The following is a 16,707-nucleotide window of genomic DNA, read 5'->3' on the forward strand; positions in this document are numbered from 1 at the left end:
GATCAGATCATAGCACAAGCTCAGCATAAAACAAAAACCTTAGATTCTCTGGTTAGCACTTAACTTTAATCACACATCAGTGTTCATGCCTGCAATAGACATCAGGCTTCCCCCGGGTGCTTCTGCTCTGAAAGACACACAACTGCCAAGTCCATGGGGGCTGGGGTCAGCCAACCGCTTACCTTCATTTACTAAATTCCATATTAATCAGGTAGCATCATCCCGTAAACATTAACTGCTGTATGTAGATCACTCTAATGGACTGTGGGAAGCCACAGGAGGGACAGAAAACATAAATCTCATCTTCACAGCGAATGCATTCCAACAGGAGGAAGGCGCAGGCATTAATTAAGATCTACCCTACACCAAGACTGTGACAGCCACTTTACTTATATTACCCCTAATTAATAAATCATCAAAACTATTTCATCACTTACTATGCTCATTTTACATATTTAAAAACTAAGGCTGGAAGATGCTTTATTGCTTCTCCAAAGGCTCATTACTCCTGAAATGGATACGTGTGAAATTCAGCGGAGGTCTTTCTGAGTCGTTACTTCCTCACAAGAAAGGATGCAAGTCAGCGCTTGTGTAAGAGGCTCCCAGCCCCGCTTCATCCAGTGAATCTGACAGGTACATGGATCATCTCCTCAAACTAAAGGCGTGCAGTTTAGAGAGTGGAATTTTAGCCACTGGATAGCAAGAAGGAGTTACAATAATCATTTCCTGACCACAGATTCAGTTCACCTTTAGTGAGGCTAATACTTGGAGGGTTTTAATTTTTCTATCAACCTAAGGATATAGTGTCTAGCCCACTAGTTTAGTGTATATTCTACTAGAGGTCATTAGAAAAAGTGAATGTGGATTGGGGAGAGAAAAGAGAAGAACCACAAATAGCAGAAGGGTCAATATTTTTTAACTGAAGCCATGAACAAGTGAAAGGAGGCTGAGGTGGGCTTTTCCAAATTTGAGGACTGTATTTCTTCATGTGCTAGTGACCCAAACGTGTGCACATAAGCTTCAACGAAGCTACCCATGGCCGAAGCTGTGACTCCACACTAACTCCATGGGGACAAGCTGGGAGCAAGGTCCAGCAGGAGGAGCAAAGAAAATAGTGTTTTTTCCACCTTAAACTCCCCACCTGTCCTTATCCCTGTCAGTCTTGCATATGTTGACAATTCTGAGTGAAAGAAGGTGAACAGATTAAATCTTTCAATCCAATTCTAGCAATCAAACCACCATCCCTGCAGGGGGAGCAGTTTATAGCATCATTATAATTCACACCCCGTTGTGAATACAGACAAGAAGAGGAGGCATTGATAGGTGGTTGTGAGCACGAGAACCCAATTCTTAGAATGAAAAGCAGGCAAGGCCTTGCACCAGCTCCCACACACCAGACACAGAGAAGAGAAAACTGTCTCTTACTCTGCATAGTACCTGTGACAAAGCAAAATGATCTCAGATGCTTCCCATTAAAGGTGGATTTATCTAGCAGACAATAATAGAAAATGGAAAGGATCCCCTTTATTATTATGTGAGATATAAACCATGTATTTCCCTACTTTAATGTGTTATCTAAATTCATCTGTTTCAGAATATAAAAGAGTGTCTTTTCAAAGACAGTCATGGCCTCTCAGTTTCAAAATGCCATTTCCTATGGAGACTTTTAGGATTTTATATGCTGTGCTTGGGGGGCAGTGAGATAGGGGTATGGATGGAATTCCTGATGTTCTACCACATAAGCAATTATCCACTGTGACACCATATCTAGGGGCCCCATCATTTCCTTTTCAGAACAACTCCTGTGAGCAAGGTAGCCTTTCCAAAATATGTCTAAAAGGAACAAAAATATATGTCTATGTATCAAAAATAATTTTTAAAATGTGCTGCACATGTAGGTAGAGTTCATCCATCAGCAATGTTTCAGGCTACTTCTCTTTCACGTATCTCTAATTATAACTCTGGGAATGTCTCAAAAATAAAGCCACAAATGATAAAACCTGACCCAATTCAAATCCCTCTGGAAGGTGTTCTGGCTTCACTTGACAAGTACCAGCCTGCCGAGCACTGTTGTCCTTGTCCGCCTGTCACAGACCAGACGGAAGGTGCGAAGGCCGTGTACAACAGCTGCCTTCTGATGTACTCTGAATGGCTGATGGGCACAAACCTTATCCTGACTGAATGATGTCTGCCTGAGAATGACAGCCACATAAAGATCATTTCTATAGAAACTATTAGATAATAAAAAATTTCATAAAAAAAAACAAACAAAAAAAAATTTCATGCTTTCTTATCTTTTTCTACTATTAAACAAAAACGTGAACAAAAGGAACATACTAAAGTTATAATACAGTGGCTGAGGAAAAGATCAGTGAGGAGAAATGAGTCATTATCTCTAGTTTTCCACATTCATTTTCCTGGTGTCTTGTTTGCCCCTCAAATCCTCCATCAGATATAGATATAGATATAGACACAGACATAGACATAGACATGGATAGATATAGATAAAGATATGGATACGGATATGAATATACATACAGATATAGAACCTAGGAAAGTATGCACAATTGAGATTTCTGCTAGTGCATTTCTTTAGGGTAGAGAATTCAAATGAGAACAATCCAGATCACATGCAAAGGTCAGCAATGCTTAATGCATTAGCCTGTGCCCTCCAGCCTCCATGGAATGCTAAACCACATCTAGTTTGTGCCAGTCAGTGGCTGGCAGAGCCCACGGTACCACCACGAGACAGTCCAAGATTGAGCGCATCTCAGACCTCATGCTCACAGTCAGTAGGAATGACAAGAACATTGCTTTCTGCTATCATAACATGCTTGGACTCCTGAAAGGCACAGAATCACTTCCCTAGAGGACAAACTCCATTCTTTATTTGTCCCAAGAGGGATTACAGGCAGGTGGCCCTGGCAGGTTTTAGCAAGACCTTAAAAATCAAAAATCTCTCTGCTCTGGGGAAGCATTTATAAAACAACAAACTCCCAGACCTGAATGATAATCATTGTACTTACACTCTCTCCTGTCTGCAATTACGTAGTGCCTAAAGCAAGTCATTTAGCCTCAGTATGGGCCCTATAAAACAGTCTAATGCTTATCCATCCCAGCCTGCTGCTAAACTCCGCAGGAGGCTGTGGTGACACTCAGGTGAGAAGTTCTGTTCTCTCTACCCTCTCTTTGAAAAATGTGTTATTTAGGGCACAAAACACACATGCCTGTTACTTGGTGCTCTAAAACTGTCCTTAGCACAGCATCCTTTTCTCACACACTGCAGCCTATTTTCCCTCTCCCTCCAGAGGGAATGCACTAGTGCAAAGAGGCATCCCAGACTCCACCCTCATCCCCCACCTCAGCTCAATGATCAGCTCTCAAGGCTAATTGTTCCCACTGGCCAATGTGGTACACAGGGGCAGAGGACTTCTCTGCTGACCTAGGGATAAGCCTTCTCTTGATTCAAACTTATTTAGGCTCATGGAGGACATCCTGAAGGAAGCCTAGCGTTTGAGGAACTCTCAACTGAAGAGTCAGAAATCTAGGTCCTTGTTGCTGGCATGGCCACCATGAAATCACTCTGGGGTTACAGAGAAATGGCTTTACTTTTCTACACTTTCGTTTGGCATTTTATGAAGTGTTGTGTTCTTGCTGAGCCTAAATGCTGATGCAAATGTGGGCAGTTAATTCGTTTCCTAGGGCTTCCAAAACAAATTACCACAAACTGGGTGATGTAAAGCAATAGAAATTTATTCTCTCATAGTTCTGGCAGCTATAAATCCAAAACCAAGCTGTCAGGAGGGCCCCGCTCTCTCTGAATGCCCCAGGGAAAGACAGTTGCCGTGCCTCTCCTAGCCTTTAGTGGTTTTCGGCACTCACTGCATCCCTTGGCTTGTGGAGGTATCACTGCAATGTCTGTCTCTGTCTACAAATGGCCTCCTCTGTGCGTGTCTGTATGTCCAAACTTCCCTCTTTGTGTAAGGACATCTGTCCTTGGATTAGAAACTACCCTAATCACTTATGACCTCATTTTAACTTGACTGCATCTGCAAAACCTTATTTCCAGATACGGTCACATTCACAGGTACCAGGGGTTCGCACTGGCCATAGCACTTTGAAGGACAAGAGTCAACCCACAGTGGGTGATGTCTAATGAGTAATGGACCAGTGTAGATTGTCAGGAGTTGGCTTCTACAATAGGGGTATCGGGGCCAATGAGGAAAAAGTTTGACAGATGGAGGGAGGGGTCGGAATGTTGTGAGTGTCTTGACTGAGCTCCATGAACCAGTTCTGAGTTATGTAGAAAGGGAAGACTAAAGTAAACATTAATAGAGCAGTGTTTCACAAAGTTTTTTGTGAAAATTTGGACTCAAGTGACAAAAATTACAGCATAGAATTATTAGGAGAAAACACACACACACACACACACACACACACAAATTGTCTGAATTTCTGTAAAGACTCTATGGCCCAAAACAAAGGGCAAAAAAACATTTATTACATTTGAGCATAGCATTGCTTCTACCTTCTTGCTGTGGCATCAGCACCTCATGTTCCCTGGAGGGGGTTGCTTCCCTCCCACTTTCAGTCTGTGAGGCTTGGATGGAGCTGGCCCTTTGGTGGACCTGGCCTCTTATCAGAGCGACCGGGTCAGGGAAGAGCAGCTGACACAGATTAGCTAATGGGAGTCAGCTCCAGGACTCTGCCTGGAATTGTTAGAAAAGACATTTCTTTCTATTTTACTTACTATAAAAAGGACATTATCTCCGATTTTTTTTTTTATGTTGAGAATGCTAAGATCTACTCTCAGCGACTTTTAAATACACAATATAGTATTTATTGTTACCTGTAGTCACAATGCTAAGCATTAGATCCTGAGAATGCAGTCATTTTGTAACTGGAAGTTTGTGTCCTTTGACCAACATCTCCTCCTTCCCCACCCCCCAGCTGTTATTCTACGCTCCGTTACTATGAATTCAGGTGTGTTTTGTAAAAGACTCCATATATGAGTGCGATCAAACAGTATTTGTCTTTGTCTATCTAACATCTAACATTTCACTGTGCATAATGCTCTCAACATTCATCTCTGTTATCACAAATGGCAGGGTTACCTCCTTTTTATTTCTAAATAAGATCCCTTTGTGGGTGAATGTGTATGTATGTATTTATATGTGTGTATATAGATTTACATTATATTTTATTTAATCATTCTTCTGTCAACAGATGTTGTTTCTATGTCTTGACTATTATGAATAATGCTACAATGAATATGGGGGAGTACAGAGAGAGAGAGTAGATCTTAAAAGTTCTTACCACAGACACACACACACACACACACACACACACACACACATACACACACAAGGCAATGATGTGAAATGATGGATATGTTAACCAACCTTATTGTGGTAATCATTTGGCAATATATATGCACATTAAACCATTATGTTGTATACCTTAAAATTACACAATGTTATATGTCAATTAAACCTCAATAACACTGAAAAAATTGACCATTAAAATATATATTAAGATACCATCCTTTTTAAGACACTATGTTGGTTTTATTACAAGGCTTTGGAAAATGTACTTATAAATTTGTACTTCCACACAAAATGTACTTATAGATTTTATGGTACAATTAGATCTAGAAACTTAATATATATATATATATATATATATATAGATATAGATATAGATATAGATATAGATATAGATATAGATATATAGATATGATATATCTATTTAATATATTTTTACTGATTTCAGAGAGGAAAGAAGAGGCAAAGAGAGATAGAAACATCAATGGTAAGAGAGAATCACTGATCGGCCGCCTCCTGCAAGCCCCACACTGGGATCAAGCTCGCAATCCAGGCATGTGCCCTTGACCAGAATCAAACCCAGGATCCTTCAGTCCACAAGCTGACTCTCTATCCACTGAGCCAAACCAGCTAGGGCTAAAAAATATTTTTTAAAAAATATTTAAGAATCAAGAAAACAAAACAATTTAGCCTCACTCTCCAATTTGCAATTTGTAGATGTAGACCATGTTGATGCCATCTTATATCTGAAAGTTTAAATGGAATTGAGAGACTTTCACAGTCTGCCCTACTGAAATCATAAGTAGAGTTTTATGTTATTTGAACATAGATTATTAGGATAAGATAGTGTTGCCTAATTTTAAACCAAATGTCAAATGAAGAAACTAATGTTTGAAGGTTATGTTGCCTTCAAATAAACAGAAAATAAGTAATTTATCACTGACATGATTTAGAACAACACCAAAACTAGAATTTTTAACGAATTCTAAGAAATAGATGTTTCAAATCAGAATGCTTTAAATAGTTATGACAAATGGTTGATGTCCATTATTCTTAAGATGAATAATCACTAAAATGTGTATGGTAACAGTAAACCTGCCAATAGCAAGGACACACAATGAAAGTTTAGCAGTTTAAAAAAAATTAAGACTTTTCTTTATCCCATGGAGAGGGCCTGCCTTAAACTGAACCTAATACAGACAAAGATAGAACCAAAATATGGAGAGAGAGAAGATTTTAAGGACAAAGAGAAAAGAATAGAAGAGTATAGAAACAGAAGATCATAAAGATAAAGAGAAGAATGAGGAAGACTGAGATATAAAACCTTATGGATACTTTTGGACACAGTCCTATATTCCCTTTTATTTTTTATTATATATGCTAATAAATTCCCACCTTTGGCTTAAGTCACTTTAAATTGTGTTTCTGACACCTATAAGCAAAAGTGTCCCAAGTCCTTCTGATTGAGCCCTACCTCTGCCACAGAAAAGTGTCCCAAATAAAGTAAGCCCCACTTGGACTGGTGTAGGTTCTACAACTTGAAAAACAAAGGAAGGCAAGACTCAATACAGCAAAGTCCCACCAGCATGGACAGCCACGGCCACAGAGGCCAGGGGAGCCTAAGTCCAATTATACGTCATTTTCTAAATAGTGACCTTCAAACAGAGTGGCACAGGTGGGACATGAGAGGGCTGGTTCTAATAACACACAAGTCCCCCTGGGAAAGCTCATACACAATTCCAAGAGACTTACGTGGTCCAATTATGCATACGTGGACCTCAGACCATGGATTGTGGGTCTTAGTATTCATGAGAAATTATTTGTTTCCATAAGCTGGCAAGGTTTGGGGATACTCTGGTTACATATAGAATAAGGAAGTAGCACCAGCCCCCACCACTCCAGGTTCCATTGAAATCCAGATTTCTATTGTTTGATAACAAAATTAAAGTTAGATTCTTCTCCTTGACTTACACTCAATATACACCCACCTCTTTTGCCTTAGAACAAGAGTCAGAATAAAGGAAAGTCAGGGGACATGGTGAGTGAGCCTGGCTGGGCACATAATGTGCATCTGCGCATTGTGGGGACTGCTGAAATGTGGGTCTTCAAAGAGACCTGAGTTTTGGCTGAGAGCACCAGCTTGAAAACACCAAACACTTGCCCACATATTCTTTCTTTGCACGTGGACACTGTAATTAGTGCTTAGGTAATGTGACCTCAATTCTAGGCTGCCCTTTGATATCATTCGTCTTAATAAAGGGAATATTTCCTTTTAGCCCTGCCATGTAATGGGACATAATATCAATGCAATTGGAAGAGCCAGTAAAAGAGAAGTCAAGATGTTCACAGCAAATGAAAGAGAGCAAGACTGCCAAGGACTACCAAATTAAACAAGGACATAAAGTTTTAAGATTTCACTTTAAGACTGAGCACAACTGAAAGTATCAACGTGCATAAATGCCCTTCATGAAAATATGAAAAATAACATCAAATTCAGCATGTGGAAATCTGAAAAGAGATATGTAAAAACAATTTTCCCCGATGTGTCTACAGAAATCATGTCTAATTTCCTCAGTATCCCGTTACACATATAAAACATCAAGTTAGCCAAAACCGGTTTGGCTCAGTGGATAGAGCGTCGGCCTGCGGACTGAAAGGTCCCAGGTTCGATTCTGGTCAAGGGCATGTACCTGGTTTGCGGGCACATCCCCAGTGGGAGATGGGCAGAAGGCAGCTGATCGATGTTTCTAACTCTCTATCTCTCTCCCTTCCTCTCTGTAAAAAATCAATAAAATATATATTTTAAAAAACAACAACATCAAGTTATATGATTTTTTGAGTAATAGTCACTTCACTAGCTATGAGCCTAATCTGAAGATCAATCAAGGTAAGGGTTTCTGTTCCATAGACATATCCTGAATGCTGTCAGAGCTGAACTGGTTATCTAAATTTTACAAACAAATATTGTCTTATGCAGGCTTAATTGGCCACTGAGCCTCCAGAGAAATTGTGTGTGCACCGGAAGTCACTGAAACACACACACAGACAGCCACTCACCTTTTCTCCCCTGGAGATCATGGCAGTTTTCAGGGACGCACAGACCCCAGGCTGACCAGGAGGACACCACACAGTCTGTAGAGCAAGGAACGCTGCAGAGCTGAGAGGCTGCAGGGGCAGGCCCCAAACATAGTGTTTTGTCCACAGGTCTAAAGACTAAAGGACAGAAAAAGAAAAAATAATGCACCACGTCACATTCTCTGGATATCCCTAGAATCTCTCCCGTCTTTGCATGCTTCCTTGCCCCATATCAGCTTCATGGTTAGAAGGGCAAATGCAAACAAAATATAAAACACTCTCTAATATGCACAGCTCAGCTGCACAGTATTAGCATTTGCAGTAAGAAAAAACAACAACAAGAACAACAAAAAAGGTATTCAACAAGGGCATGCACTTGAGTTTCCTGCCTCACAGAGTATTCCCTGGGAGTCAAGAGAGGACCAAGAATATAGATATAATACCTAGAGTTATGATTTTAAAAATTAAATGGCTTTGTGAAGTTTCAAGATGAGTCCATCTCAAAGATATAAATGACTGGGTTGCTGTGGAAAAAATCAAAATTGAACTCCTGAGGTGGGGTGTTTAGCATAACCAATCTACCGCTGTTACTCCCCTGCGGTAGAGCTCTCCAAGACAGTAGAAAAATGATTTTTAAAATAAGAAGAATAATCAGGATCTGTGATTGCAGAATTAGCCCTGAAAGTCAGTTTCATTAGTGAGGCTACCCAGAGGCACAGGAGTGTCTAAGGAGCGACAGGGACTGAAAACTAGGAGCCTGTGAGCTCTTCCTGTGTGGCCCTGCACCCAGAGAACGCCCAGAACGGTCCCCATCCTGACACCATGAAAACACACAGAGGAAAGAGAAGGTGAGATATTGATCCCTGTGGAGTTTGAAACATAAAAGTAACTAGGACAGCAATACCTAAAATGCACGGAAAAGAACACCAATGCATAACCACACTTCACAGAAGGGCCCCAGGCTAAGGTGGTTTTGGAGCATTTCAGAGTTTGTGAGCAAATGACTTAAGTTCAGAAGGGTTTGTCTTATGGATGGGCTTACACTATTGTCTAAATATTTCCTTTGTTATTTCCATCCAGCTAAGCAGATTAGAATCGCTTCAAAGACAGAGACTGGCATGAGGGGATTGGGAGGTGACTCACGCCATCTACTTTGTCTCCTCACACTACCTGCGATGTGAATTGAATTGGATAAAGTTGCCACTAAATCACTGCTCTGACCAGCATAATCCAAAACAATAACAAAATAAAATTTTTAAAAATACTGTCATGAAGAAGTCATAACCCATGAGGAAAAAAAGGGTTTCTAATGAACAATGGGACAGCCTGAGGTGATTATGAGGGTGAATGAGAAAAGTAAAAGGTTGCAAAGAAAAATAATAACATTTTGTTTGAAATTAATTCTTTTACAGCTTACCAAAAGGATTTGACCTGACTTAAATAAATGGCAGGGCAAAGCAAGATTAGAAATATAAATGTCAAGGGCACAAGCCAGTGGAGGAGACAGGTAAAAGAAGAGAGAACAGCCCTAGCCAGTTTGGCTCAGTGGATAGAGTGTTGGCCTGTGGACTGGGGGGCCCAGGTTCAATTCTGGTCAGGGGCACATGGCCAGGTTGCAGGCACTATCCCCAGTAGAGGCAGCCGATCAATGATTCATTCTCATCATTGATGTCTCTCTCTCTCTCCTCCTCTCTCCCTCCTTCTCCTTTCCTCTGAAATCAATAAAAATATATTTTTAAAAAAGAAGAGAGAACAGGTGTGGGTGGAAAGCAAAAGGGAAGGTGACGAGAGTTGATCAAACAGAGACAGTGCTGGTGATGATAACAGTGGGAAGGGAGGTTGGTGTGACCAGGACTGAAGATGGACATCTGACACTGATGGATTGTGGGTAAAAAAGAACCAGCGAGATGTGTGTGTGTGTGTGGGGGGGGGGGGTTTCTTTCCTAGGAGGGAGCAATGGCTGACTCACAGGACAGCCATTCACTGAGTAAGTATGCATTCATTCTAACCACTGAGCACCCACGCTCAATCAGGCGCTGTTGAATGGTGTCTGCTTTCAAAGAGCTCTAAGTCAAGATGCCTAAGGCAAGTAGCATACTAACAAACTTGATGGAAAGAGGTTCTTCAGAGCATCAGGTAAGCAGAAAGCCCGTATCCAGAGGTCCTAAGGCAGAAGAAGGCTTGTATCTGGGCCCAGGCTTATTACAATGTGTTCTCACAAACTCAATTTTAGTTCTAAAAACAAAACCTTGATAATGAAGGACAAGAAATCAGGGTGTGCAAACTGATTAAATTAATCTTCTTAGTTAAAAAGACATTTCTAGTGCACGGCAGGCACCAGTTATAAATGTATCAATCACGTTAAGCTGCATAACTGCTTTGAGATATATATTATTAGTAGTCCTAGTTTAAAAATGAGGAAATTACAACAGAAATATTTACTCTCTTTCCCACATTTCTAGTTGGTGAGCAGAAGAGCTGGGATTTGGACCCAGGGGTGTGTCTCTTAACCACAGCACCAAGTAGCCTCTTCATTGATTATTCAACCTGCATTGTTGAGTGCCTCCCATGTGTTAACACGGTGTCAGGTGCTCAAACCAGAATAATTAGTGAAATAGTTAAGGCCCCTTCCCGCATGGAGCCCGTATTTCAGTGTGGGTGGACATTAACCATACATGAGTGCATGGGCTCCAACAAGACTGGAAAGCTGTTAACAGTTACTCCTTTTTTCTTTGCCATGGCTGTCTCCCTGCAACACCAGTCAGACAGACTTAAGCATCTGATGATCAGTGCTGAGAAGGTACCCCAAACCACTCAGCAATAAGACCCAGAAGACACTTGCTGCTATAACCTCTGTACCTGAGTTGAAATTAGTCAATCTGCCAGTGCAGCGATCAAGCACACAGTGGGCCTGCATTACATCTCCTCGGGAGCTCTAGATTGTCTGTGTCAGCAAGGCTCCAGGTTGGCAGTGCAATTGGAAAGAGACTGGGGAACTCGTTTTAAAACTGTTTGTTTTTACAGATATTAAGCCTCTGTGGCTTATTTTTGGAGGACTGTTGAGGATTATTGGGAGGTGTGGGGTTAAGTTCCCTGAGGTCCCCTTTGATAAATACGTGGGGCTAATGGTACTACTAAGATTTGAAAGTAGGAGAGAGGGACATGGTGCTCTGGAGAAGAACAAGGCGGAACTTCCCAGGGGACTATTAAGTGGCCTAATGGGAGACACAGGGGTGGGATTGAGGCCATTTGTCAGAGCACTTCCGCCTCTGCAGCACCTGCAGCTTTGACAGACAGGGGATCTTTATCCATATCAATAAATTCTTCCAGTCTCAGGCGACATGTCTCAGACGCTTCATTTAAGCACTGAATCAATGTGCTTGGGTCAACCTATCTCTCTCTCACCTCCCCTGGGCTACATTTGTTCTACAAATAAATCAAGAGGAAGTCACAAAGCACTTACCAGCTTCAGACCACTTAGGTAGTCATCTCCCCAAGAAAAGTGAACACAGGATTTTTCTACACCGATTGACTGTTAGCGCTAAAAGGGAGTTTTTGAGCTAATTTAGTTTAATTCACCAATTTTACTGAAAAATGAGCTCCAAAGACATCAGGTGCTTCCAAAGACCTTCACTCAGCAAACTGAGAGCAGAGGAAGCCTAAGTCTTATCCCAGGTGGTGGATTCTCCTTTCCTGGAATGATGGCATCAGGCAGCACATATGAGGTCATTTATACCAAGAACATTTGCTTAGGAGTCACAGTGACCATGACTGGAGCAGCCAGTGCCAAAACATTTCTAAGGTAGCTCCCAGGAATGCCACAGCCTCCACTTAACCCTTTAAGCAAAATCCAAACCCTTCTCCCCCTCCACTGGTACTTCTCCATTCCTCCTCCCAGACGTCCCTCACTAAGCAGGAGGTAGTAGCTAGGCAGACCAACATTTGCTCCACTTCAAATGACCATTGACCTGTTTCATTGGCAGCTATTCATGTTGTAACAAAATTATTCTGGGAGTGGCTGAGTGGGGGCCATGACCTGGACCACCTGGGATTGGATGGTAGAAGCATTTTACTTTTGATGGTGCCTCATTTCTTCTTGGCCAAACTCCAGCCATGATATCTGCAGGAAAAACTGCTGCTTTCTGCTAACCTGCACTCCTTGCTCTGGAGCTATGGACTGAAATGACTTTATTCTACTTACTAACTCTTTTTCCCCAGTGTGTCCATTCAGTACATGGCTGTGCTTGTCCCTTGCCCCACTTTCTCAGCTGCCTTTTAGACCATGTCCCCTTGAGGCCTTCTGTCATTCCGGTGCTAACCAGCTGCCTGATTAGATAAGCAGTTACCCAAGGTCTCATAGGACACTTCGCCTTTGTAGGCAGCAATGTTAGCCCATACAGCGCCCTCTGGTTGCCACAAAGTGTTAAAGAGCCCAAATAACATGTAACTAGGATATGTTGGCATCACGGCATAGTGGCAGCTTTCTAAATGCTAGGGAATATGGCACAGTATGATAAGCAATTGTGCATATGCAATATTCATTAATATTTTGGTACCTAACCTGGAATTTTTTCTTTGCAATTATTACATTGACCTGCCTTACAAGAAATGTGAAAGTCTGCTACTAATGATTGCAAAGTTTCCTTAAATAATGAATTACTCCATGAACAGCATGTTCATAGCAATTAACAGGGGGGAAATATTCTGGTAGATGATATGTTGAATGTTTAAAAAAATTATTTTAAATTCTAGAAATGTACAAAGTTCATGATTTTCCTTAATCACAAGGTAATTTCAGATGAGCATACTAATTCAATCAAAAATGAATTGTAATTAAGAAGAAAAATGCCTGTTGTGATCATTAGCATGTGACTGCCATTGTAAAGAAAAATTAGTTCCTTCACATTTTGTTCTTTGAAACTCTATCAAGCTCGAATTCAAACTTATGTGAATTAATACAGAAATAAGTTGGCAAGGATTCAGTAAGAATATATTACCTCCACACCCCTGCTGATGGCCATTCTGTAAGATCTAAACTTCAATGTCTTTTAACTCCTCAAAAGTAAATTAAAATGAAATTGTATAATAATACTTAATGATATTAATAACCTAGCATCTCTCTCTAGTTTATTTTAAAATTAGTTATATTTGCTTAAAGTAAAAAGAGTTGTTATAGAAGTTGATGGGATTTTCTCATTTTTTTAAATATATCTGTTATTGAATAAAAATGTTTCAGTCTTTCAAAATTCAGAAAGTATTTGAGGTCATTTCATCATAGCATATACGAGTTCACCTTTTCCTCTGGACAGAAAAAAGTATTTTGACGATAGTAAAGGAATTAGTCACAAAACAGTGCTTTTGTCCTAGTATTTTCAAGGAGATGAAAAGAAAATAAAGGTCATGCTACTTCCTGAGAACTCTTAAACCTGGATTATCTGTCTGCTTTCTATGAGGGGTACAAAGTACTCCTACAAACAACATATTCCATCTCTGGTTGATTTTTACACAACAGATTTGATTTCCAGGATGACATCAACCTGCACAAATATGTTAGACAAAGAAGTTCTCTTCCACTTTCCAAACCAAATGCAGGCACTGTACACCCCAAAGGGAATCCCCATCAAAAGTCAGGACCCCCACATTCCACAGGCTCTCCGGGAAATAACCATAATAGAAACAGCAATTGCTAAGATTTAATCCAAAACTAATGAAAGAGCTCACTTATGCAAAAATGCTGCTTTCTAAATGATTTTTGAGAAACAATATTGCCTCTGACATATTCATTTAGTGAGTATACTGACTTGGCAGAAATTCAATCCACCTCGCTGCTAAAATAAATAGGCCTCTTCTGCAGACTGAAGGAGTCAAGCGGTTGAAGGGGAAGATAAATAATATTACAATTTTAACCAGAAAGCTGTTTTCCTTCAAGAAGCTTCATGTGTTATTTCAACTGCCTTTTGCCACTGGGATTTGCAAAATAATGTATCATTCTTTCAGCTTAGTGGATAGAATAAAAACAAAATCTGTCTTCTAGCACTTATAGTCAGCTTAAAGAATGAAAGCACAGCTCATCCTATTACATGTAATAAAGTTTAATTTTAGCCATATTGTAACTCTCTTGGCAAAGTACTATGCAATGCAATTTGGCAGGAGGATGGGTGTGTATGTACAGCAAATTTAATATCTAAAAATAATTCCTGCAATTAGAAATGATTATGTGAAATTTGGCCACATGTTAAAAAGCTTTCCAAATTTCATTCACTTCACATAGCCACTTGCTAAATGTTTATCAACAAGTGATTTTCTCAATGCTACAGATTAACAACACTATAAACAAAGATAAAAATCAATATTCAGACTAAAAATGAAGACAAAATAAATGAAGTATGTATACAATTTTAGTAAGTAATCAGAAACAAATCCAACAATTACATCATTCAGGGAGAAACACAGTAGTGTCCATTCCTAAATATATATATTTTATCATCAGATATTCTCTGTTCCAACTTTGAGAATTTTTTTCTGATTGTTCATCAGACTTCTAGCTAAAAGCTGATATGGCGGTCCAGAGAGGATGGGAAAAGCAAGAGCTGACCTAAATGGCATCTTTTACAGCTTATAGAGTTAGAAATACCATCAATGATGAGAGCAAATGGAAAGGAGATAAGTGAAATATGAGGAAGTGGTAAGGCAAAGAGAAATAGTGAAAAGGCAGAGAGGCAAGTGAGAGAAAGAGTTATCTCCAGAGATGTCAGTAACAGGATATGCAGTGCCAGAAGTGCACCCATTAAAAGGGTTTTAGTGCAAGAGTCCTCTTCATACTCAGCACTCTGCAAACAATGACAAGAGCTAATTGAGAGAATGATTGCAAAAGACTATTTCACTTATTAATGTAACTAGGGGCCTGGTGCACGAAATTCGTGCACTGGGAGGTGGGGTCCCTCAGCCCAGCCTGCCCCCTTTCACATACTGGAAGCCCTCAGGGGATGTCCTACTGACGGTTTAGGCCCACTCCCTGCTCCCCTTGGGGAGCGGGCCTAAGCCACAGTCTGGCCTCCCTTTGTGGGAGTTGACCAGGCTGACAAGGGGAAGGCACCATCCCCATCACCCCGATGCTGCAGCCACTGCCAGTCACCACAGCCACCAAGGTGTTTTCATCAAGATGGACTCCAGTCCCTTCACCATGAAAAAATGACAACTTTCTTTAGGCATTTTCAAGATGTGTCTTTCATAGGATATGACCTTTCTTTCTTTCTTTCTTTCTTTCTTTCTTTCTTTCTTTCTTTCTTTCCTTCTTTCTTTTTTTATCCTCACCTGAGGATATGTTTCCATTGATTTTTAGAGAATGTGGAAGAGAAAGGGAAAGACAGAGAGAAACATCAAACTGAGAGGAACACTTTGATTGGTTGCCTCCTGCATGAACCCTGACTTGGGCCCTGGCCAGGGAGGAGCCTGCAACCTAGGTACATGCCCTTGGTCAGAATTGAACCCAGACCCTGCCTGCGGTCGGCAGGCTGAGGCATTATCCACTGAGCCAAACTGGCTAGGGCAGGATATGGCATTTCTTATCCCTCCAGTAGCGGACCTTAGTTTTTTTTCTCCAGGAGTGAGGTGGAAAACCCCTAGATCACCTTCTTGGATTCTTATTACCCAAGTTACTAAGAATATTACCAGTGGCATACAGGGAGCTTAGCCAATAAGCAGTCAGGAAAGGTGTTTCCTTTGTAGTTCACACCAATCCCCGGCTTAGCCCCTGCCCAGGCCTAAAGCCTCGGGGCCTGGGCAGGGGACCCCCAGCTCTCTCCGATCGCTGGCTCCGCCCCTGCTCCCTCCGATCACCGGCTCTGCCCCTGCTCCCTCCGATCACCAGCTCTGCCCCTGCCTAGACCTAACACCTCTGGCTAAGGCCTTAGGCCTGGGCAGGGGACCCCTTGGCTCTGTCACAGGCTCAGGCCTTGCCCAGGAGCCCCCTGGCTCAGGCCCTTCCTAGGCTGCTCAGGGCCCACATGTGGCCTCCTTCGGAGTGACCTGGGTGCCCGATGATGTTCCCGGGACCCAGGATGCTGGGGGCCTATGTATGCAAATTAACCGCCATCTTTGTTGGGTTAATTTGCATACTTCCTGATTGGCTAGTGAGCGTAGCAGAGAGACGGTCAATTTATATGTTTGTCTATTATTAGGTAAGATGGTGAATGCCTATTGGCAGCCCACTTGGTTCTAGGCACTGTGCTAAGCACTTAAATGCAATTTCTTATTTATTCATCACAATCACTCCAAGGTAAGCACAATTACTGTTCCCATTTTATAG

Source organism: Myotis nattereri (assembly GCF_964212035.1).
Source record: "Myotis nattereri genome assembly, chromosome: 7".
Classification (NCBI taxonomy): Eukaryota; Metazoa; Chordata; class Mammalia; order Chiroptera; family Vespertilionidae; genus Myotis; species Myotis nattereri.